The 25,709-nt window shown below is 37.7% G+C and overlaps 1 long non-coding RNA gene across 1 annotated transcript; it reads left to right on the top strand.

Annotated features, from left to right (window-relative positions):
- Window positions 1-24,657, top strand: LOC108640467. The gene is made up of 5 exons (XR_001921201.2): window positions 1-96; window positions 17,084-17,117; window positions 19,492-19,603; window positions 23,393-23,467; window positions 24,471-24,657. It is a non-coding gene; the product is annotated as an uncharacterized LOC108640467 (long non-coding RNA).
- Window positions 24,658-25,709: the final 1,052 nt, after the last annotated feature.

The following is a 25,709-nucleotide window of genomic DNA, read 5'->3' as shown; positions in this document are numbered from 1 at the left end:
CACTGGTGGAGTTTTACTGCCTAGTAGCAGAACAGATTGTTAGCGTCCCCTCGGCTGCTGAGCTCGTATCCTGGTTGAAATAGATGGTGTTGGAAGGTAACAGCACCCAGCCGTGAGGTACGTTGGCTAAACAGTGGATGCCCCGCAGGGACTGCTGCATTATCTAGTAGTGCTGTGTCGGGGTGGGGATGGGGTAAGCAGCTGGATACAACAACTTCTGGTACCACTACTGACAAGCTGTCAAAAATCGTGAGCTACCACACTGTGCTTCTGATCTGTGAATCCTTTGACTGGAACAGAAATTGTTCAGTTTCTAGTACATCTCATCACAAATTTTTATGAAGCAGCATGAGGTTCTAGGCTGGACAGAACTCAAGAGTGAGAAATACTGCATTATGGGGTTTTTTTCGTCTGGTTTTGTCTTTTTTCCCCTTTATGCTGGAGTAATACATTTTCTCACACATGAACTATACAACTGACGTTTGTGCAGACCTTTCAAAGTTGAAATGTTGAAATTGGTATGCAAATATCATATACTACTGTTGTATCAATTGATGACCAAAATTTATAATTTTACTCAAATTGTAGTTTTAATTTTTATGAGTGGGGTTTGAAGTGCCTTGTTTGGGAAAGCACGTAAACATGACATCAGCCAGATGCTATGTTGCAATATTACCCCTGTGATAATATTTTAATGAATTAAAGTAAAGTAGATCCAAGACTTGTCTTCTCCTAACATCTTCTCTTTATTTTTCTTTAAGTATTTGATTCCATGTTTTCTCATATTCATAGATTAATATGAGAAAAGGTCTATCATCAACACCTTTTAATATTAAAAATTAACAAGTTTAAGCATATTCCTTAAAAGTGCTCATTCTATTCTTTCTGTTTTCCTTTTTTTATTTTCTTTATACCCTAGTTGTTTTCGTACACTATGAAACATTTAATTGGTCTTTGAGAACTGAGAAAACATGAAAATGTTTCTTCTCTTTTGTTGGAGAAAGAATGCATGATTTAATTTTCCCTCTTATTTTTACCTGTTGCTTTTGGTCACAAATAATTGCTCATTGTTCTCCATTGCTGTATGCTATGGTCAGTGATAAACCTGAATTGCTTCACATGACTGCATGAATCGTTCAAGTTTTAATAAATTCAATGGCTGCAATTATAATTTATGAGTTCTAACAGATTTGAACTACCCAAATACTCTGTTCTGAGCTGAATCTTGACCATGCTAGCCTTATTCCCTACTGCAGAAATTTTAGGATCATAGTCTCCCTAGTCTTTATCCTCTGGTAATGGAGAGAAAGAGGCATCTTCGGAGCATAAATCAACAGCTCTGAAGTTTTGAACAATCTCCTGGCAATGTCTCTTTTAGTTGTATTACGAACCTGAAATATCTGCTTCTGAGTACCTCAGGTGCTTAAAACTGGGCCAGTCCAGGCACCTGTGCCACCACTTCTCTCAGCTTTTGTGGGAGAGCCTCTTGTGGTACCTCATACTTCTGGGTTTGCTGCAGTTGGTGGGCACTGATTCTTATGTGCTCTGAATCACTGAGTTTTCTTTAATGTAGGTTGATCAGACACTTTATCCTAGGTAGCTGCAGTATTTTGGAGCACACTTCCATGCTTTAAGTCTGATAAAGGTCAGATGAAAATAAATCTGCTGCACAGCTTGCTTCTTCTCCAAATTATTCCACAGTGGTGTTGTGTTTCTGGGAGAGGGATGGTGAAGTGTCCCTGGCCAATCGCTACAGCACACAGTATTTTCCAGTGTGATAGGGTTATTGTGCATGCAGTAAGTCTAAATTTGTACCATTTTTCTTTCTTCCATATTATTTTTAATTCTGGAGAGACTACCTCTGAGAATAAGGGTGTTGTTTCAGTCTCTGTTTTCTGCTAAGGCTTGCACAAGTGTAGCAATGCTATCTTTGATGGACTGTGTCCTGTTCCACAGAGGATGAGTAAATTTTCTCAGATGTTTCATATGGGCCATTGACATGTTCTAAAATGAAATTGAAATACTGAATTAAAAAGATTCCACTTAAACAGGTATGAAACAGGTTTTTTTGCGTTGGTCTTAAACACATTCCAGGCTTCCAGTTTGGAAGTTAGATTTGATTAAATAATGAGATTTCCCTTAATAACACTTTTGTTTGATCTGATGTAAACGTGTTGTAGCTGGATAAGTTCTATACTTGCTGGTAAGGCTGTGTTTTGGTTAAAAAACCCTAGAAGTTTAGATTCCTAGTTTATTTTACTGATTTTATTTCACATTGCAGATCCTTTATCCACAGTAACATCTGATCTCTTAAGAATTTGACGGGGAATTTTTTAGTGGAGGATAAATTCCTACCTTCAACATCATAAGGGAGATTAATTTTTGTTAGCATCACTCTTTAGCACTGCTGAAAGATGTCAAAATGTCTGCACTTCAGAATGAAAGTGTCTATTTTATTAGCTTATCAGACAGTTTACATGCAGTAGTGCTTTCAGATTTTTGAAATGTCACTGTATTTTTATTGTGAATTATCATGGGCATTGACAGACTTGATCTCCAGGGTTAGAAACTGAGGTATTAGATGGGAGAATGAGTATCTTAATGATGTGATGTAATCTTAAAACATGAATAATTCTGGGGTAAATTGAGAAGATTCCAAGTAATTCAGTTTGAACTGAGACTCTTGTGAACTGTGATTATTTTAACACTGAGCTCAATATTTTGTTCACTTAGTTGAAGCCATATGTGTGTGACAGTCTGCCTGTATATATTACTCTTGGTTGTTGCAGAACAAAGGGCATCAACCATGTTGACACGTAGATACACTTGGATCATCTAAAAACCAAATGATTTTGTAGTTGTGTATATTGTCTCTGATTCCCAGCCACAGAATACAGTACCCAAAATGTCATATGAGTGTCCTCAGCTGCCATGTTTCCAGAACTACGACAGGGCTGAGCACTGGGATGGGGAGGTGAACCAGCCATTCTGTGATCTGCTTCCCTTGTCCTAGTCTGCTAACTTGTCTGCTGACTATTGAAATTAAAGCTTTTACCAGAGATCTATTTATTTTTTTGTAGGAAATATCTGTTGTTAAACAGTCCTTTTCTGTACTGTTCATCTCTCTTTTCAATAAATTCCTTAAAAAAATAAAATACACTATATGTTTCAGTTCTATATGGAATATCATTATAACAGGATAGTAGACTTACCCGCTTTGTTTCTGATGTAAATTTTTTCTTTAAACGGAATGTTTGGATAGTATCCAAGGTCTTGTTCAGTAACCTGGATGCTTTGAGATTCAGGCAGTACTGGTTTGATCAAATTAACACTCTTCTGATTAATTTAGAACACCTAATTGCTTTCTGGGCCTGTGGCGTATTGTGACCCAAAGATCCTACTTCTGAGAAGACAACTGTTAAGGGAAGTAACATAAAATGAAGAAGTAATTTGATTATTTGTTCACCAGAGTAGTCTGCTTTTGAAAGAAACTGTGGCAGAGACAGTGCTATGAGCTGGCAAAGTTGCATATCTTGTCTTAAACCAAGTACTAAGGATGAAGACAGGGAAAAAAAAGGGAGTGGGGCAGTTTTTAAAGTGGAACAGGGATTCAAAAGAGAAATGCCATTTTCTCCATAAAGATGAACTCCCACAGAAGAATGTTGATGGCATTTTGCAAATAAGGCTATAGGGAATGGATGTTTAGTAGCATCTAATACACTTGTATTTGACTGCAGCTAATGGCCCTCTGGGCTATAAGTTTCCCAAAACAATGAAACACAAAAATTTCAAATAAAACATACTCTATGTATGTAACAGTTCAAGCTACCTCTTCATAGCAGTTCTGAATTTAAAACTCTTCTTGTAGGATTATTTGTGTGACAACTGTCACAGGTGCATCTCTAAAACACTGAGTTTAAAACGTGCACCAGATTTGTGTTTACCAGAGCTCTTTCCATTTCAGCTGACCTACAGATCAGAGAGCAGAGGTGCCTTTTTTTTGTGCTAGATAGGTCTGATGTACACTGGGGAAAATGAGTTTTGTCAGGGAATATATCTCCCTGAGCTTTTTGCTGGCACACAATGGAAATTTGAGAGAGAAGGACTCAAACTGTAAACTGGCCGTATGGAAGTCTTACATATGTGACTGTGGGTAATATTCAGGCATGTGACAAAGCTCTTAAACTTAAAAATAGTTCCCAGATTTCATTGGCTTCTGTGGAGCATGTGAGCCAAATTCAGAATTACTCAGTTCTGAATGAAAAGATTATTTCACAAAAATGGTGCTGATAAAGTGAGTGTTGCTAAACTGACCTAACACAGCAATGGAATCATATTTATTTTCCTTACCAATCTGCTAAACTCTGGTCTACTTGAAACTTTACAAGTTTATTGAGTTTAATGTAGTTTTATTGAGGTCCAGTTGTTTTCTGCAATAGGGACTTCTTTCTGTCTTTTCATCAGTCATTTATCAAAACTTAAAGCAGTCAATTCTGTTCAGGTAATAAATTATTAAAGAGGTGGCAGTACTCACCAGTTGCTTTGCTAAGCACAACAGGGACAAAATGCTGCTAGTAGTCCTTAAAATGTTCTTTTTATCTGCTCGTAGGGAATTGGAGGTGTCATCATGGGTTTATTTAGTTCTGTGTCTCTCCTTGGCTAACAGCAAGCTTGTCTTTGACACTTTTAATAGCTGATTTTCCAGCCTTTGGGATTTCTACTTAAAGGTAGATCACTGCTTGAGAGCCAGGAGGCTGAATTTGGTTAGGTACGTTTGACTTAAATGGGCAGGCAACTCACTTGACTTCCCTTTATGGCCTTACAGCTGCTCTGCTCTGCTGCTGCTCATCCCCCCCCAGGCTCTGCAGCAGGTGGCCGTGCCCAGCCGGCCTCTTTGGGAGGGCTGTGTTCCACCCAGCACCCTGCAGGTCTACTGAGTCAGGGGTTTGGTCTCAAAGAGTGTCGAGATATCATTATCTGTGCTCCTTTTACACAGGAGACTCCGGCACAACTCATCACATGTGCCTGCAGTCGGTTAGTTGGTTTTGGGTTTTTTGCCTCCTGCATGGGAAAAGAGTAATCATGGGATGACCAACATGTCTGCAGTCACCAGTGTATCTTTTCCCACCAGCATATGGCTGCATTCCTGGTGCGTTCTCAACACCAAATTCTCTTCTACCTAAGATGAAGTGCCACCGTGCCATCAGATTGATTGGCTGTCATACAACTTGTTTCTGACTGCTACTCTTCTCTCTTATGCATTGTGTGTATTTTTGTTTGTTTGTTTGACGTTTTTAGCAACTTAATTACTAAAAGAAAGAAAAATCAAAACAAAACAAACAAGCAAACTAACAGAAAACAAGCTAACAATCAAACCTAAACCCTACAAGTTTTCTAGCACCTGCTACACTGATTGTTTCTGTGTCAGTCTCAGGTCCTGGAACTAAGTCCCTGTGTTGATTAGAGCCTTAAAGACTTTCTGATTTTTTTTTTCCTCTGCCTCATAAGACAAGACTCTGACACAGAGAAATAGCTGGAAAAAGTTTAAGCATTTGTTTTGAAATGAAATCTAAAACCTAACGTGGAATGCTAAGAGTCAGCAGGATTTTCCAGATTTGCAAACTATATGATTACCAGAAGGGGCAAACAAAATTCTAATGTCTGCATGAAAGTGATTGCAGAGATGTTGCAGGCTGTACAAAGAGTTTTCAGAGTTATTTTAAAGGAATCAGGAGTACATAAAATGGGTGGACTCTTCAAGGAAAGATATACATCAGATGATTGATGCCACCTTGCTATCAGTTGTTCCACTGCCATTTGAAGAATCACTTTGCTCCTTGAATATCGTGATAGTTAACTACTGTACAACAGTTGTCAAAAAGCATATTGATGAAAAAGCACACATTCTCCAAGATTACCAGATTCCCTCTTGCTCTTTTTACAGGAAGTGCATTAGTTTTTAGTTGATGGCTTAGACTTCTAATAACTGTGGCATTTAATTATAAAGATGTCACATAGAGTTACTAAGATGCCATTTTTCATACTTGTTCCTTGTCTCTGTTAAACTCATGCTATGGTTGCACAGTGTGTATTTGCATCTACTACAATTGCAAAATGGGCATTAATTTTTCATCAGCTTTTGTATCAGTTCTCCTCAGACAAGTTATGTGCTCAAATGCAGACCTGGTAATCTTGCATCCCTGTGAACACAATGACATGACTTACAAATTGTAACATGCAGAAATTATTTGTGCAACAGTATATGATTATGTAATGTAGGATTTAAATAAAGTAGGATAGAAATCTAATTTTTAAAACCAAATGAGCAAAACCAACCAAAAAATATCATGGGTACTTGATTGAGTAGTGTTTGCATACCAACATAACGTGTTTTTGATAAATCCTTCTGCTTGTTTCAATAGTCAAGATAATAAATTCCAGTATTTTCTGCAACTAATACGTAAGAGAATTCATTCTATGATGATCTAAGGACAATGATATAGGTGAGCTATGAAGGTAGAGAGCTGATCACTTTTAAATATGACAAGCGTAAACTATTTTGGAAACAACATAAAAACTCTCAAGTGGATAAGCTACTTTTCAAAACAGAAAACGTAGTAGCAAGCTTCGAGACCAAATATATGTTGGGAACAACCTTTATAACTTCCACTAGGAAGGCAGTGAGATTGATAGAAAGAGAGTAGTGTCTTACACCTGTAGAATACAGAGTTGTTGGGAAAGGAGATAAAGTGGTTGCCTATATGGGAAGGACAGAATTACAGCTTTAAATACCCAGTAGAATTGTGATTTATCATTCAGGAGTGAAAGACCAGAAAATGGAGGGATTGTTTTGTGTTCCCTCACTGGCAAGAGAGACATTTTTGTCTGTATGACTTCATTCTGGTTTGAAATGGTTGTTCAGATTAATCTGTGTAGACATTGGAAGGGTGCTGTGAATGAAGTGTTATGTTCCCAGAAATGCAGAGGTAAGATGTTGACAGTTCTGTTGTCATATCTCCGCTACTGACAAGGTAAATCTCCCCTACAAATTTTACACTTGCCCAGGCATGCTTTAAATTTTTTTAATGTATTTGGAGTTCTCCTTTCAGAGTAAACTCCAACTCCTTGTGTAGTAGAGATAGGAAGGCATGTGAAGACTAAAATAATTTGTTCTAGGAGGAGTTAGTATGTATTGCTATTAGTTGCTGATTTTTCTGTATAGGCACCAACTCTAAATGACACTGAGAAAATTCTGGGTGGGACTAGAGGCTTTTACTGAAATTCTCACACAGTGTTTTGGTGCTTCTTTCAAAATCTGACTTAATTCCTTAAATGGGTGCCCTGCTATGTAATTGCTCTCTTGGTTGTACAGGGGGTATATTTTTCTCAGAACAAAATGAGGGCGTAGTTATATAAAAGAGCTTTTCTTCAGGGATGTTTCAGATACTTCCTGGTTTTTTACAGGAATAGATATGCTTATCTTTGGGGTTTTTTATTATTTCAGTGTATATAGCTGCTTCTAAGCAACCATTTTGGTGGTTGATCATGCTACATGAGGAATTGATGGTGATAAGGGAGTATTCTAAATTTGTTCATTCAGAAGATGAGTTTACAAATTTGTGGAAGAAATTAGTGTCAGAAGTTAGACTTCTTGTGAAGATAATCAGAATATCATCTGAGTGTCTTAGCTTTATTAACAAAAAGATGCAAACCTTGTCCTTCAAAGCAGGAGGAAAAAGTTGCTATATTTTGGGTCTTTCTTGGTTCTTATTGCTATGTCTTACCATATCCAGTTCTATTTTCTTCAGAACTTTTGCCAGAGAAAAGGGTTGGAACAGTCTTCTCCAGGGTATAAAATGCAGTAATTCTGTGATCAGTGAATTTACTTCCTTTTTAAGACCATGTGTGTGTACCAGTTTGCATTGAGACTGTGACTGACAGTGATGGTGGATGACAGTTAGATCAGAAAATATGATGAGCTGTTATTAATTTCTCTTACTTTTTTAATCTTGTGCCAATGGCAGAATGCTTTGTCAAAGGAGTGAGTGCTTAACATGATCATAGCATTTATCATAATGGCTCAAAAGTGTGTATCAGCTTGTTCATATGCAACCAAACAGCTCACATAGTATCTACCTCAAAAATAACTCAAAAACATGCTTGATTACCTTTCTTTCCCACCTGTCGTATATATTATATATCCATTAAAGGTAGTCATACAATGAAGAACCATCACTGGAACAAGCAGATAATCAGAACATAACATTCAGTTCCATTCATTTTCAGTTATGAGCTGCAAAAAAAAAAAAGCAAATAGGGAAGAGAATGTATGTAGGCAGAGATAAAGCCAAATATAATCACACTTAACATTAAAAAAACTCTGTCTGACTCATTCACAAAATTGCACCTCTGAAAAACAGTCTTTGCTTGGCTTTCTGCCTCCTGACATTTGATTAAAGCCAGAATTAAGCAGCCCTCATTAGAACTTCAGTGGAATGAATTATACTTAATAAATATATAGTATGTGTATCTGATATGAATGCCAGCACTGTGCACCCTATTATTAACATCCAATTATGTGGATGAATAGCAACTTAAACTAGAATTTTTTAGACCTATAAATTTTCAGTTTTAATGTGCTGCCACTTGTGTATTTACTGTGGCTGTAAACCAATGTAGTACTCTTATGAGCAACTCACTACCAAATCTCTGACATACCACAAAGCAGTGGTGACTCTGGGGTTTGATAAGAACGGGACAAATGGTGAAAGGAAAGAGGAAACATAAAAACATTGAAGCAACTTTTTTAAAGACTTTCTGTGAATAAAGTGCTCCAACTAAAGCTGTTTGTGATGTGACAGGCTTTCAGGATGGATAAATTCTGGTGAAACTATAGTACAGCTGGAAATACTTGCCACTGAGATGTTTTTTTCTGGTTTTGACAGGGACCACTGATTTAGGTTTCATCTTTATAATACATTTTTATGCAAGGTTTCAAGTTAAAGTCAGGGGTAAAATAAAATTATACTGGCTTTGATTGACTCCTGTTATTTCCTGAGTGCTCCTCTTTAATGATAGAACAAACTCTCTAAACATAAATATGAAAAACCAGTATCAAAGCATTCACAACCCTTTTAGGTTTCTGTAGGATCATCAAAGTTTTATCAGTAGCATCCCATACCTGTTTGGCAAACATTCTCAGGTTTGTTGAGGAGAGGACGGGTTCCTCCAAACGAAGTTGTCGATGTGGACTTCCCTCTGCAGCTATGGGAAAAAATCCAGGGTGCTTGGGTATGGGCTCTAGTTCTGTCAGTAAGTAGATGTCATTGTCTAATATAAAAAGTGATCCAAGAGGAGAGCTGGAGAGGCTGGCTGATTTTTTTTTTTTCATATTCCTTCCCTTTGTAAATGTGGGTGGTGAATATATCTTGAAACTTAACTGGTTGAGAAGTGAATGGCACAGTGCAGGAAAAGGTATCTGGCTGCTGCCAGGATGAGAGTTCTTACTGGTTGTATGGATTTTGAATTCACTATCAGTAACTTGAGGAAAAGAGAATGTTTGGCTGACAGATTTTCTGTTGGAAATTGAATCTGGACTATAGAGAACATGATGGCAAATGCCGTCTGTGTTTTGGGAATTTCACATAAATCCTAAGCTTTTTTTCAATAGCATGAAAAATATTTCTTGGTCTTGTGACTAAATGTGGCCTGACTAAAATAAAACTATGTGTTTTAGCTAAACTAGTCAATAACAAACGTTGCTCCATCCTATGTGGGATGTTTATTGGAAGCTTATAAGATATGAATTGACTGAAATATAATTTGGCTGCATATCACATTCTCCTATATAGTCATAACCAGGACTTCACTGGCAGGTGACAGGGAAAGGTGTTGTCCCTTAATACCCTGTAAATCAATGCTACCACTTGCTTTAATGGAGGGATCCCAATTAAGCCTTGTAACCCACTGATTCATGGATAAAAATAAACATCTGCAGAAAGATAGTGTAATAAAATCAGTTTAATTTTTCAAAAACTCACTATAGAAAAGAAGGCTTTGACAAGGAGTTTGAACAATTTTTTTTACCCTAGGATTTTTTTATCCTAACAAAATGTAAATTATTTTAATGTAAGTTACTAATATTAAAGACTAGAATACTCGTATTTCCTTTTTATGAAGCATTCTGAACAATGAGGAGAAAATGAGATCATTTTGGGTGGCAAATTAATCCCTTTTGGTAATTGTTCAGCTGTAGAGGTATAATGCCTACAGGATACTTTAGAATTGAGAGTATGAGCTAATAATGTTCTTCTTGCTAAACAGGAAAGAATAGGTCTACTGCCTAAACACTAATTCCTTGATTTCTGTCTAAAAATGTAATAAAGTCTACTTCGTGCTGCCCTTATAGGCTTTTGTTTAATCTCCTTCAGAGATTTATGCCCCAAAGATATTATTATAATGTTTCTTGGCATTGTACTCTAAAGGAAACACTTACAGTACTTTCATGCAGCAATAGATTGAGGAGAAAGGTAAGTTTTGCTATTTTTTTGAGCAATAAATGTGAAGCACAAGACAGTGATATAATCAGGCCTCATATTAGATCAGTAAATGTGATTCAGAGGTCTCTGGATCCTGCTGGGTTTTATGAAATCCTGTGGGGTTTCAACTGTTGCCTGAGCTGACTTTTGACTTGAGCACTGTCAGTGACTCACTGCCGGTTTTTGTCATGAATGGAAGTGTTGAGTATATTTGCACTTGATCTCAGCTAAGTGCATCGGGGTCTCAGGTGTCATTTAAAAACAAGGTTCTAGATCTGATGGGTGCAGACACAACGTAGGGACACCAAAGCTGAAGCTATGAGTAAACAAAATCAAGCGTTTAGTGGGAAATAAAAAATTTCTTTTCCTTTTTTATTTTCCTTGACAGCAATTTTTGGAAACATCTTACTGCTATTATTAAGGTTTTTAGTAACTTCAAAGTAGTTCTCAGTTTTAACTGATTATTTATTTCTGATTAGAAATTACAATCACATAAAATTGGAACATTTCAGCATCTTGCATCAATCGCTGTTGGCAACCCTCTTCAAAACTGTTAGAATAAAGCATCAGCTGGAACTGTGTGAGATTAAATTATATAGTTGCTGAAACAATCGTGATTCTACAATTCCAAATAATTTGTCAGAATAGTTGTGTTTTGTTGCATTTTGCCAGTGTAGAAATTAACTTTTTGATTACTCTCGTGTCCTCAGATGCCGCTGCCCCTCCTCTGCCTAACTTAGTTATCTGCTGCAGCAGTCGATGGGGACAGTGTGAGTCGTGGTGTGTGATATTCTAACAGGTCTTGCAGGTGTTTTGGACTTTCTCTGCTGGACAGAGAATCTCAAAACTCAGTGAAAGTTCTTGACATTTTTGGGAAGGGATAGAGACGAATTGCTCTAAAACATCAGGATGTTTACATTTATATACGTGTTCACACAACACACACAGACATTTCAAAGCTCTTTCAAAATTACAACCTTCCTCAAGAATTACCTTCTTGCAATTTGATAATGTTTTCTGAAACCCATGTTTAAAAATACTTTCCCATAAGTCTATCAAGGCATCAAGCATGATCTTTTGAGTCATAAAATATTCCTCATTTCCCTCCCCTGAGTGAGGTCTTACAGTTACATGGCAATTTTAGATTTTTATTTTGAGGGCTTATAATTTACCTGAAACTGAGAAGACCTTTGTCATAAATTAAAAAGACAAATAAACTCTGTACAAAACATAGCAAAGCGTATAATTATATTCCCATCATTGTACAGAGGAGGCATTTATGAGTACTTCGTGGTTTAAGTGAACTGCTATGCTTGCCTCTTTTAAGAACAGTTACTTTATAGAACAGCTTTAGGTGTGAGTTTTGTTTTGTTTTTTAACAACCAACTTATATTTCTGTAATTGTGCCTCTGAACAGTTGTATCTAATGTCATGGTCTTAGGCTGAAATGTCTATGACCTTCTGTCCTATGAAATCACCAAAACATTTATGGTTATCAGCATGATTCTCCAATTATCTTCTAATTTAATGTGGCATTCCTCTTCCCTTTCCAGTTTCTGAGGCAACACCAAGGTCTGCTTCTATTCTTGAAAATCCAGCTCTTGTCCTTTGAGTCCATTCATCATATCCCAGACTCTTCTTTGGCAGCCCATGTTTTCAGTGTGCCATTAAGCTTCTGCTTTGCCCTTTCTAGATGTTCTGGATCCACTGACTTGCTTTGCTCAGTATTTATTACAGTTAACAGAATGAAATAGAAGCTTCAACTTTATGACCTTGGCTTAAAACTTGTCCACCATTTTTTCTTCTAGTTTTTTTTGCATCTCCACCTAACTCTATATGAAATACAGCTGACCTTTTCTCATAACATGAAATTATAGAAACATATGGTTTCGCTGGTAAAAATGCATTATGTCTAAACATCTTCTCTTGTACCTGAACTATAAAATGGTCCTAAAGTGCCAGCAAGGGTTCTTGAATTTATAGAAAAATAGTTGTCCTGATTTCACACTGTACTACTTGGACTGAGTAGAGAATCTTCAATTGCAATGTATTAAACCACATAGAAACAAAGCTGTGCATGTCAGGCTTGCTAGCTGTCATGGCGTAGGCAGCAACAAATTACTCAGTGGTTAAAAGATTTGATGTTAAGGAACAGTAATGGAAGTGAAACATGCTTTTCATAATAAGTGTTTTGTAGCAAAAAAAAAAAAAAAAAAAAAGAAGAAGAAAGCATTTATTTTTGTCCATAAGCATCTTGACTTCAGTTCAAGAGAAACAGCATGACCAAAATGTTGTGGCAATTTCTCAGTCACTGGCTGTTTTGATTCTCAATGTGGCATAGCAATTTAGAGAAGAAACGTTGAGGAAAAGCAACTGCACAGTTTCAGGGGCTTAACCCAGCAAAGGGGCTGGGTTAAGTGTTTGGGTTTAGGGGTTTGGATTTTATTTCTACTTGGGATAAATGCAGACATATAAACAACATCAGGGTATAGGGTAGGGCAGGACAACTTAATGTTCTTTCAAACATAGCGCAAAACTGGTTGAAGCTGGTGGCCAGACTAGTTTCTTCAATATGTCATCATGAAACTTTTGATTTGTCTGTTCTGAAAAGAAAGATGACACATAGGTTGTTTTTTGTGAGTAAATGGGAATTGCACAAGGACTACTTTGTAATTTGCATCTGAATTCAACCACCACTACCTAAATAATGTAAAACATGGTAGAGGCTTTTGCAAAGAAGATCCTCAAGACTTTACTTGTCTCAGTGCTTACTGGAAGAAGAGTCTACATGCTCGAAAGCTTGTCGGCATTTCTAGTGTGGGTTTTCCTCTCTGTGTCTCCATATTTTTCATCTTTCAACTCACGGGCTGCCACAGGTCTGACAATATTACTGCACCCTCTGAAGGGGCAATTGTACTTCACCACTGGGTGGGTCAAGCCACTGATCAAACTACAGGTTTTCTGTTCAAAATACTGTGTATTTTAATGCACATTCCTATGACTGAAAAGAAAAAAATCATAATATAAACTTATTCAGTTGCCTCCATGGTTATTTTTTTAGAAGTACTTCAAGGGAGTTTGGTGTTAGCAGTTTTTGGTAAATCCCAAGTGCTGTAAATCCCAGCTTGTTCACAGGTACATCTATGATTTAAAAAAATGCTGTGATGTTTTATGCAGCTCTTCAAAATAGGAGAGAACCAAAGGGACATGATTTAAGATAAAGAGTGTGATTGAGCAGTAAGTACGCTTGAATATGTTCCTGTGGCTGTTAAAGAAGCTTAATGATTTGGGGGTTGCTTTATTTTAAGAATCCCTTTGGCTTGACTTTAGTATTCACAGCAGATGCAAAATTACCTAATTTGAAACTGATGTGTGCTACTCGGGGAAGACAGATCTGAGTTAGCTCCTCTGTTAGTTTCCAAATTCCATGAGATCTGATAGCTGGGATGTAGAAATCAGCTCTCCAGATTGCATTGAAACTGTGGTCTTTCTGCTGGGACTGACAACTGAGAAATGTTACATGCTCTAAGAAGTGAGCTGAGGCCATCAGTTCTTCCCATATGTCACTGAGCTGCTGCCAGAAGTTAATGACTTTTAGCCATTACTGTTCTGAGCTTGCTTTATAATGAGCAACTAGTGACAAGCTACCTATCTCATTAATCCTAGAGCTATGAAAAGTCTTTTTTAGTTTTCTCAGGATTATTCCATGCCTTCAGCAGAAGCATTTTACTGCTTCCAGAAGGCTGAAGGATGCTTGGGAAACAGACTGCTGGGAGTATGTTTGGTAAGCAGACTTCAGTTCTGTGTGGGTTGTTTTTTTAATGTTATACTATGCAACATAACTACAAGTGAGGAAACGTTAGCTTCAGCCAGTGGTTTGGATGAGTAATTACTTATGTTTTCAGTTCTTACCTTTAGACAGGAAACTAAAATGATTTAAAAGTAAAGTTAAAAACAAAGGGGTGGTATGCAGTAGTACACTTCAATGAGGAACTGGAAAGTGAATCCTCGAGGAAGTCTATCTTTCTCCTACCTGACCCCTCAAGTGCAAGGACAGCATGACCTGAACTCAGCCTGCCTGATGCAAAATGGCAGATGTACCTTCTTAGTAGTCCAGTCTTTTGGCAATGAGTAGTGGTACTCCTGGCATCATCTTGGACAGACAGTAGAAGGGTGTACTTTCATGTCACAGATATGCCTCAACAGGCATCAGACTTGCAAACCTACAAGTCATAGGAAAGTATGTAACAGGGTACAGAAAGTCATCCATAGTGAAACCAAAACCCAAACTGCTTCTTGCAATTGGAGCTAGCTAATTTCCAGCTGTGTTTTTAGAGCCACTCTTACTCCTTTTCCACCCTATTTTTCTTTCATTTTGAATGTAATATGAGTGACTTCCTTCCTGTGAGGGAAATACTGATCCAAGCTGCTTGTTTGCTCTGAGAAGCTGTCCCAGAGGTCCATTTCCACCTTAGGCTGTGGCATAACAGGGGGAGACAATCTAGGGGACTGCACCCTTTTGCATCAGTTGATCTATGCTAGTAGACCAGATTTCTTCTATGTATTCCTACTCTATTAGAGAGTCTAGTGTGAGTTTGGCCTCAAATGGATGATCAGTGGGAACGCTTCAGGGCAACAGTCTCTATATAAGTCCATGGTGTCATTTAATCAACACACTTGCATACTGTGCGGTTGCAAAGGAGGCAGAGAAATTATACAAACTGTGCCAGTGTGAATCACCAGCAACAGAAACCCATAGACTCTATCAATTATAAGACTTTACTTGCCCCTCCTGTGTTCTGCTGATCTTTCTTTTTTTTTTTAATTGCTTTTTCCTCCAACTAATTGATATTGCTTTTAAACACAATGTTAGTAGCTGAACTTCACTTTTCCAAGCCCAACTCTTTTAGCTCACATTTGACTTCTGTAATAAGTGGGTCAAAGCGCAGTTCACTGGAGACAAGTTAGTTTCTTACATCTGTTATTAATAGCTGATATTGCTGAACATTTTAGACAAGCTCTCTTTCTCCTACATGCTCTCTCTCATGTGCTTGCTTTCTTGCTCTCACTTGCCCTCACTGTTGCTCTTCCTATCACTCGCCTGCACTCATTCACGCCCTTGCTCTCCCTCATGCTCTTTCTCACTTGCTCTTGCTCACTCTTTATTCTTGTTCTCCCCCTTTCGTGCTGCCTCATTCACCCTCACCCTTTATCATGCCCTCTTGCACACCACCTTGTACACACTCTCTCTTTCTCTCCATTTCCCTGTTATGCTGTCAAAGCCAGACTCCTGAATTCCAGCTGCCTAGAAAATCCTTTAAAATATCTTCTCAATTTATAAGCTTTAAGAGATGCATAGTCATACTAACTCTGTTGGCCTGTCTCTTGTTGCCTCAATTACCTTGTACATATTGTTACTGCAAAATGTTTTTTTGAAAAGTGAGACTTTTTAAATGGATTGTAGACTGACTCATATTTTACAATATAAACACCTACATTTTATTCTGTAATTACAGTCCTGGAACACTTTCTGTTTCTTCTTACTTCTGTGAACTAAAGCTCGGTGTGGACTGTGCATATGGCTCTTGGCTTTAAGTAGCAGTAGTTAACTTTTCATCTGTTTCAGCTCTCTGACATCCATATAATTGCAGATTGACTTTTTGAAAGTTTGGTGAGGTTTTTAAGTTCTGAAATTTATTTTCCTTATTTCTTGCAAGAAAAACAAATGTGAATTTATCTGTTGATTCATACTTTCTTCCCCACCTTCTTTTTACCACTCCAGTAAACAAAATGAAAGACCAAAGGCTGAAGGTTTCTCCATTTTGTCAGAAATCCCTTCCCTTCAAAACCAAGCTATTTTTATTTATTAAAATAGTCCTACTGGTGTGTTTGGTTCAATTCACTTCATAAAGTAGGTAGTATCTAATTTAATTTGTTTCAGAGAGTACATTTTTAGATGTGAAACTGTATTCTCATAAACAGGATTCAAGTGACTTCTCACATGTCTTTGTTGTTGAGAGAATACTCAGGACACACAGAGTCAGATCCCACACAGTAAAACACATGAACTTGAAGTGTCACATGATGATAAACCACTTGTATTAATATATATCCATGATTACTTTTCTACCTGTGATTGTTCATTTAGTATGTACAGATTTTGTATGCAAGTGGCACACAAAGAAATGAGAAAGTTAAAAAAGGACTTGCAAAATATAAAGAGAAAATTTAGTTGAGGTTAAAAATGTAGTCAACCCCATGTCATTAAATTAATCTTAAATATTAATTTACAAATGTCACTATTGTAAGTTTATGCTTGAAGGTCACAAATTCTAATCCTTGTTTAAAATCTGGCTATACTCTATGAATGTGCTTAATTCTAAATTCTTAGGAGTAAAGCTTTGGGCTGATTTTCACGGACTGGGGCTGGATCATTAACAGTAATAAAGGCTGTGTCTTTTGCAATTAATATTGGAAAATACTTTTTTTGTGATGGGCAAGCAAACAAGCTAAACTCGTTGCGTCAATTTTTTTTTTTCCCACAGAGCAAGTAGGCTAAAGGGATTTTATATTTTGCAGGTGAGTACATACTACTTAGCTTTGAGATTATCACAAGCTGAAAATGCCCCAGTGTTCTGCTTTGCTTGTCGAATTCCTGAGCACACAGATTTTTTTTCTACTGGAGAGTTCAGGAGCACAGGATATGTGCTCCAGCAGGATGCACTGGCTCACAGTGAGAAATAAATAGGACGAGGCATTCTGAATATGACTGACTAGAGACAGATTGGGACCCTTTCTAAATCCATGTATGCACTTGCATACAAGGGCAAATAACTTTCTTGCCTTGCAAGTGTTGTCTTCAGAATATGTCTACTGAGACTGAGGTTTGCCCAAACATGTTTGAGAAAACCATTTTGACCATCCTTACTGAATAAATGGGGCTATTAACATAAAAGGGATTCAATAATTACATGCTCTAGCACTTTATATACAATTACCTTCCAGTGACACTTGCCTTTTAGCCCAGGAATGCGTGACAGATGTTAGCAGAGTTGGTTTTATGGATTTTTTTAATACCTTGGAAAAAAATTGTTTCATTACATTTCTGGTGCCTGTGCACAGGTTTAAAAGAAGAACAAGAAAATGGGATATGTTTTTTGGGAGGGAGAATGGGTAGTATTACAATTGGCCTTTGAGTTAATTTTTTTTTTTCTGAATTATGACAGTTGGATATTATCAGTATATTGTCTGTTAACCAATATTGTAACACTCTCAGCAACAATTCATGTAATGGAATTATTTTACTGAGCTCTAACTTTTAGTTGTCAGAAGGATTTTAAGCTGCTGCTTTGTTGTGGGGTTTTTTTCTCTCCTTTTTTTTTCTTCTTTTTTCTTTCCTGTTTTTTTTTTATCAAATGAATCATTGCAGTCTTTTGCTACTGTTTTTGTGTTTACACAAATGGGTACCTTAAAAATGTTACAAACATAAAAGCTAAATTGTTTTGACATCAGATGTTCCAGGGTAGATTTTTGACAAAAATGGAGTGTAGACTGTTTTGCCAGCCCTAAAGGGATAATGTAATGAGTGCATTAGTGTCTGGTATAGTTTCTTCATTATTGCAAGCAAGCAGATTTTTCTTTTTAAATTGCTTAATTGAAGCCAAGGTAAATTTTCCCAACCAGTAAATCAGTCTAGCATGCATTTTCCTTCTTCAGGAAAGAAATGAAGTCCTCTGTTTTCTCATGTGATCAACTGTTTTACTGGGTTTTTTTAAACAAAAAAAATACAGACCAAAACAAAAAAACCCTTTGGCCAAATGAAGAGGACTTTCCTACTTTTATCTGAGGAAAAGACAAAATAATATTTGAGCATAATTTTAAATATCACTCTGGTGTAGGGATCAGTCAAGCTGTTTCTTTACCTTTTCTATCAAAAATGTCTGTGGAACTCTCTTGTTCTTAGGGAGCAGGAGATCATAAATAACCACATTTCTCCCAGAGTCTGACAACTGCCTGTTTTTCATCCCCAGCTGACTTTGCTGATCCTGAAGAAACTCCATAGTATACAACAATAGTCTAGCACAGTAATGAGTCTGCTTCCTAAACAAACCAGCCCTGTGGATGTCTGCTTGCCTTTTATTTTCAGCATAATCTTTATTCTAAGCAAATGTAGAATTCACCTGTAATAATGCGGTGTGTATTTAAGATACTACAAATATCAGTGAACAACCTTTAATAGGACATAACAGTTGTCAGGATGTGTTGGTAAAGATTTCCCAGAAGAGACTATATTTCAGCTAGAAAAGGGCAAACCTGCCAACTTATTTTGAGATTAGAAGCACAATCAGTGGGCATGTTCCACCAACTGCACAAAGAGATATTGAAGATAATACTTCATCTTCAGATGAAGCATTGCCCTTTCTCCAAAATAATATCTAATTATTAATGCTTGCCCAAGAATAGCTGTGCTGCTTCATGCATCTCACCTTTTTAAATACCTGCACTTTTAGACTTGGTCTTTAGGATTTGGAACATCTAGCATAACCTTTAGAGTTTAATTTTTGGTATAAATTAGGTAAAGAAAAATCATCTATTAACCATTAACAATAGAGCTAGCAGGTCACCCTTGACAGTGACTAATAATCTTCAAAGAGAACTCCATGATGAAAAAACAATTGCTGAGACACTGATGACAGCCTATCAGAAAGTTATTAGCACACATCACATTATCACAGCAAAAATAGCAAAATACTTTCTTTGTTCAGAGAGTAAAGGATTTTAGAAGATAGGGAAGATGCATTCACAAAGTTTGGCTTTCTCACTGTATATGGGGAGTATGGATGAAATGGTTACATGCATCAAAAGAGAGAAGGGACACGTGGACCCATCATAAACGAATTTTAGGAGAACTCTGTCTTCAGTTGGTACTGACACTTTCTACTGGTTACTTTAGTTGTGCATGGGACTTGGATGAGCAAGGCACTGAAATTTACAACAATTATACAAAACAAGAGAAGAACACGCCTCATTACTATGTTTCTGCAGAACTGTATGCCTCAGCAAATGTGAGTAGTTGGTGCTTTTAAACATGTGAAGACATACCTCTTCCTCTGTAAGACCAATGGTCAGAAAGACCTGGGTTCTTGGAGCTTGTATCCACATATTTTGCTTATGGGAATTCTGTTATTCCTGCTCTTAAGTAGGTGCAGGAGTCCTGTGATTGCTTTGTCTTATCAGAATTGTCATGAGGTATTCAGGTGTTTCTAAGCATTACATAGGTGCTGTGTTTCTAAAAATTAAATGACTTGGCAAACCTTGAAGATTAGTAAATGGATAAACTCAAACTAAACGTGTTTGGATTCAGTGTCTCCATCCTATCTTTGCTAGTACTGTAAAATTTTACCTCTTTCTATTTAGTGTTTCAAAAACATACACACTGAAAGTTATTTAATTAAATTAATCTGCTTCTGAGTTAAGCTACAGATGTGCAAGGCTCCAGAGGTTAGCTTAAGGCTGAGATTCACTGCAACTTCAAACAGGAGCTCTCTGTTTTGTATAGGAGAAGAAAAAATGAGGCTTTTTTCATTTCCTGTTAAAGGTCATGTTGTTTTTCAGAAAATGTGCTCGGTATTTCTCCTTTAGTCATGTTAGCATATTAGCCTTTGAGGGAAGAAACACAATGAGTTTCCTTCAATTGCATAATTGCTCTTGATCCCTATTCAGTGTGATTTGCCACTTCCTACAGAACTGAGGAGCAAAACTGACAAGATTACTATGACCAGTCATCTTGTTTTGGCACAGCCAATGCCTAAGTCTTCATGTTACAGTCTGTAAAGATTAGTTACTTGATACTGCTAGAAACAGAATTTAACAGAACCTGATTTTTATGGAGCTCCTGAGCCCCAAAAAGTGTCCAAGAGTAGACAAACTAATGAAGTATGCATTAGACAAGTGGACAGGGAGATGGACTGCAAAGTAGCTGGCCTGCTGGCCTCAGAAGGTTGTGATAGTGGCATGAAGTCTAGCTGGAGGCCAGTCACCAGTTGCATACCCCAGGGTCTGCGCTGGGGCCGATACTGTTATCCCTGACCTGGACAACAGGGCAGAGTGCGCTCTGAGCAAGTTTGAAGAAAATGTAAAGCTGTGAGGAGTGTTTGGCACACCAGATGTCTGTGTTGCCCTTCAAAGGCATCTTGACAGGCTGGATAAACAGACCAACAAGAATCTCATGAAGTTCGACAAAGACACAGGCAGGATCCTGCATCTGGTGAAGGATAACTCCCTGTGCTAGTACAGACCAGGGGCTCACTGTCTGAGAAACAGCTTTGCAGAACAGGCACTGGGGGTCCTGTTGGACCAAAAAAATTGAGCATGAGCCCCTGGGGCAAAGAAAGCTGTATTAGGAAGAACATTGCCAGGAGTTCAAGAGAGGTTACCCCTGTACTCTACTCATTCCTGGTGAGAGCATATCTAGAGCGCTGTGTCTGGATCTGTCCTCTCCAGTACAAGAGGAGACATGGACATAATGGAGCAAAGATCACAAAGAGGATTCAGGGAGTGTATACATGGCAGCACAAGGGGAGGCTGAGAGAGCTGGGATTGTTTAGCCTTGAAGAGAAGGCTCAGCTGCTGCAGGGAGAGTTTGCTACATTTGGTACACTGTAACAGGCTACCTGGAGAGGCTGTGGAGTCTCCACCCTATGAGATATCCAAAACTCAACTGAGCATGATTCTGTACAACCTGCTTGAGTGGAGGGGTTTGGACTAGGCAATCACCGGTTTCTGAGTTAAACTGTGATTCTGTAACTTGGTACAATCCATGAATCCCTGGTACAGTGCCAGATGGAAACCATCACAACCTCTTCATGAGGCCAGTGGTTATTTAGCCTGAAATAAAGGTAGACACATTCCGCTTTTGACTAGACTGATCCACACAAATAGGAATAGAACTGCGTTTTTATTGTACCAGACCTGTTTTCTAGCTGCTTCCACAATATTGACCCGCTTAAATGGAGATAGAAATTAAGTTTCAAGCGCTGAACATATCCAATTAATAGAGATTGCTGAGTAACTCTTTTGCAAAGCTCCTAATCTGCAAACACTTTTCTAATCGATAACTACTTCTGTTCAATATAACCCCAAGGTGACTGTATTCTGTCAGCCGAGAGTGAGACATGGAGCTCTTGAAAACCTGGAAAGATTCATGTCTTCAGGAAAGATTTTCATTTTTTTTCATTACACCCTAGAGTAGCATGAAAATTAGCATTCCTCATTCTCCTCACTTATTGGTATGCTCATCTCTTAGCTGCACAAGGTTTCCAATAGATTCTTTTTCTACCGGTCATGCTGTGATTTAAGGGTCATTCCCTGATGGGACATCTGTTGGTGGGTAAATGCTTGCATACCTTCCCCAAATTCTTTGTGTGTTCTACTTCAGTCATTAACTAAGTCCAAGCCAAGAAGTGACATGTTTAGAGAATTTCCAACAGTGCTGTGAGTGAATTGAGATATATTGGCCAGATTCGACCATTATGTTACATTACATTACAATGTATTCTTGCTGTAGTATGTTTTAATCCGCATTTCATGATAAGGAAAGCCTCTTTGAACTTACCTGCAATGCGTAGTGGTCCGATTAATGAATATTCATACAGAGAAAATGGTGTCTGTTGTGATGGACATCAGAAGAACAGTAATTGGTTTCGGGATTGATGGATGTTTATGCTGTAGTTTACCCAAGACAGCGCATGCTGGAAGCATTAGCATCCTGTTTCCCTTGTCAAAGCTCAAAATGAGTGCAAACAATTTTTATTTTTTTTCTGTGCAAGTTGAGTAAGTGGCAGTTTTTAATTTTACGCCATTTTTTCTGTCAAGTCTCTCTCTAGGTGGCAGAAAATTGTTGCACGTGGTAAATCTCTTACTTAGCGCTATTGTCAGGGGAAAAGAGTTGCTGGTTCAGATGATGCTCCTGAGTAGCACGGAATTTCTTTTGTTTGACTTCAGAGCTGCATCAGAAGTAGCTGGTTCTCCTCTATGACCCTGAATCAGAGAAACATACGTGTGCTCAATACCTGTCACTCAGCCAGCAGGAACAATAAAGCTCGTTCAGCATATTGTTCCAAAGGGACCCACAGTCACATCAGGTCCCGTGAAATCTCTGTGCCCATAAGATGCAGGCAGATAATCAAACAGAGGAGGAACACCAAGAAAATGGCCAAATTCACAGATCCTTGGGTGGGGAAAAAAAATGAATAAATTTCAGGCTTCCAAGCAGTTCCTTTATTGCATCTTTCTTTTACTGAAAGGAGGTACCTGTTCAAATGGTATTGAAAGAAATAAACATTCAAATGACAACAATGTGCTACAACCTGCAAGCCAGAGATATCTGTTACAGGAATGCAGTGCAGTTTCACGTTGCAAGACATGATGAATTTTTGCATTCCACAACTGAAATGCTGTATATGAAACTTGTTTATTTGCAACTTGTTTTTCCCCAAATGTATCAGTACTTCAAGGGCACATGCTAAAAAAGCAGATGGATTTACAGATGGAACAAGGCTGTTATGGATTTCATATCATATTTTTGTTGCTTGAGAGAAAGTAGGAAAAATTGCCTGATATGTAAAATTGATGATTAATATCTAAGTACTTACATGTGACAATCATTGGGAAAACAACTTCATTTTTCTGCAGGGATTCCACAGAGAAAATGGAATACACAGAAAATTTTCTGTTCATTCATCCACATAGCAGTGGAAAAGGCTGAAGGTAGACTGCACAAGTCTATCCTTCAGTCAGCTTACTCTAAAATGTAGTGGGATCACATTGTAAACCAATTTTATCCCATTGATCAGGTGGAGCTTGAGAGATGGATGGATTTTTCTTGATCATTAGAGTAGCAGTCCTTTGTATCTGGCACTTACTCAAGGGTAAGTAGTGCCCCGTGCCTTGTGAACATCATTTCATCAGTTCTTGCAGGGCAGCAAAGCTATATTACAAGATGCTGTTTCTGATGGGACAGAAAAAAAAGGTCAACAAAAGCATGTTTTGCAATTTTACATGAAGCACAGCCTTTCTGAATCAGTTTACTTCTCTGAAGTCTGTAACTGAAGTGTTTTTATGCAGCTTGGAGTCATACATTGCTTAGGAGCAGCCTGTACTCCTGTTTTCTCTGTGTGTGTGTGTTTGCGTGCCTTGATCTCTCGTTCTACGAAAAAGCCTTTTTCCTTTTCCTTTTCATGGCTAGTGAGATTTATGCAGTTGGCAGGCATTTCAAGTTGTAATTGTGAGTAGCTGGATGTTAACCCAAACGCTTTCTTTGCATGCATGCAATAAGCAATAGGGGGGAAAAATGAAAGGGCAAACTAGCTTGCTTAGTTATACAAACAAATTAAGTGACTACTGCTGCCCGTCAAGTCTTTCACTGCAATAGGGACTCACTGCTCTTGTGAGTCGCTGGTGCCAAGACTATTACATGTTGTACCTACCATCAAATCAGCTTTCTATACTAATTAAAGCTCTTGGAGTTCTCTCTTGGCATCTTCTGCAAATTGGCTGTAGCTTTGGACATAGGCATAAATATGTGGTTGTGTCAGTGTAAATTCTCAGTACCATTTATTTTGATTCGTGGAACGTGGAAGAATAGGGCTTAATATTTTCAGCTTCTTTCTACTACTTTAATTAAAATCAATAACTGTCACCATGATAATGGATGGTCTTCCTGGGCAAGAGCTATTGGCCTGTTCAGAGAGAATAGAGTGAAGGGAAAGGAGTTGTAAGATCATGAATTGTCTTACCCACTAGATATGATGTCAAGATCTTTCAAACACTAATTTTTTGCATTTGTTGTTGAGAGAAAAGGTGAGAGGATGAATGGGAGTGGATAGTATTTAAAAGTAAAAAACTGATCTCGAGCTGTTTCTTTTAATTTAGTTTCAGAGATGAATGGGGAGATTCTGTTCTGAGCACCGACCCTGACTTTTACCAATGCTGTATTTCCAACCTGAAGAGATTTTCAGACTAAATGGAAATCACACAGAGAACTCTGTCACTGCTTAGGCTCTGTCTTGACAGTCAGTCTTCATTTTGGGTGCTGGCCACCATATCTCCACTACTCAGTTAAAAATTAAGTTTAAAACAGTGTGTTTGAACTAAAGGTCTCTCTTGGGAATAAATGGAAATAATACGTCAAGGTGTTGTTTATATTGTTTGTTCTACACCTGGCAAATCCAGGGAGTCTTACTGCATGTTGAATTGTTTAAAGTGCAGAAAACATCCATGGTATGATATATGTAAGAAATGAATGTATCAAATGTATTCTATAAATAAAGCAAGCTATTCTATTAGGCTGTGCCTTTCAGAAAAATAATATGCAGTTTGGCATATTATATAAGGGAAACTATTTCCTTTTTCTTCTTTTATATTACTTCTTTTTAGTTTAGGCCAATCTTTTTTCTATTTCATTTTTCCACACAACTCAGCTCATCAGGGTAACTTTTATGGCCACTTTCTTTAAGGCAGCAGAACTTTCATGAGTGAAGTTTACTTGCTTTAGGATTTGGGGATAAGTTATGGGGGAATGGTCTAAAATCATAAAGTAATAAGTAAGTCTTGGAAGGGTACTCATTTGCATTCATGGAAAAAAACAGAACGTTGAAATTCCCAATAAAGCTGCCACAAAGCCACACAGCTCCTACCTTAAACAAGGATGCAGAAGCCAGAGAGCATAATTTTGATACCAATTAAGAAAGTCCAGTTAGCTTTGTCTGAAATACATTTAAATTTTGCATTAGCCACAAAAAAGAAGCTATTGATTAAAAAGTTGTTATCGAGCAGTTCAAGCTGGAGGCTTGATTTCTCTTTCTGGTTTTCCAGGCATTGTCTGTCTCCTCTGTATTCCACACAATTATTTTCTATTCCTGCTAAGCCAGTTGGACCATTTAGGGAGTAAAGCTTCATAATTTAGTGTGTTCGTGCTGCCATGTCTATCTTAATATTTTTACTTTTTTATAGGCAGAGAAGCTTCTGAGGATGGTACTACTTACAGAACAATAAACACAAGGAGGGAAATACTGGTATCATCACATTAAAGTTTGCCTTATATGTTCTTTTAAAACCCCACTTGACCCCTTTGTCTGGTGTATGCTAGGGTTTTTTTGTGCTCAGATTGTC

Source organism: Manacus vitellinus, unplaced genomic scaffold (genome assembly GCF_001715985.3).
Source record: "Manacus vitellinus isolate BGI_N305 unplaced genomic scaffold, ASM171598v3 scaffold_34_pilon, whole genome shotgun sequence".
Classification (NCBI taxonomy): domain Eukaryota; kingdom Metazoa; phylum Chordata; class Aves; order Passeriformes; family Pipridae; genus Manacus; species Manacus vitellinus.
This window is presented reverse-complemented; position numbering and strand designations above follow the sequence as displayed.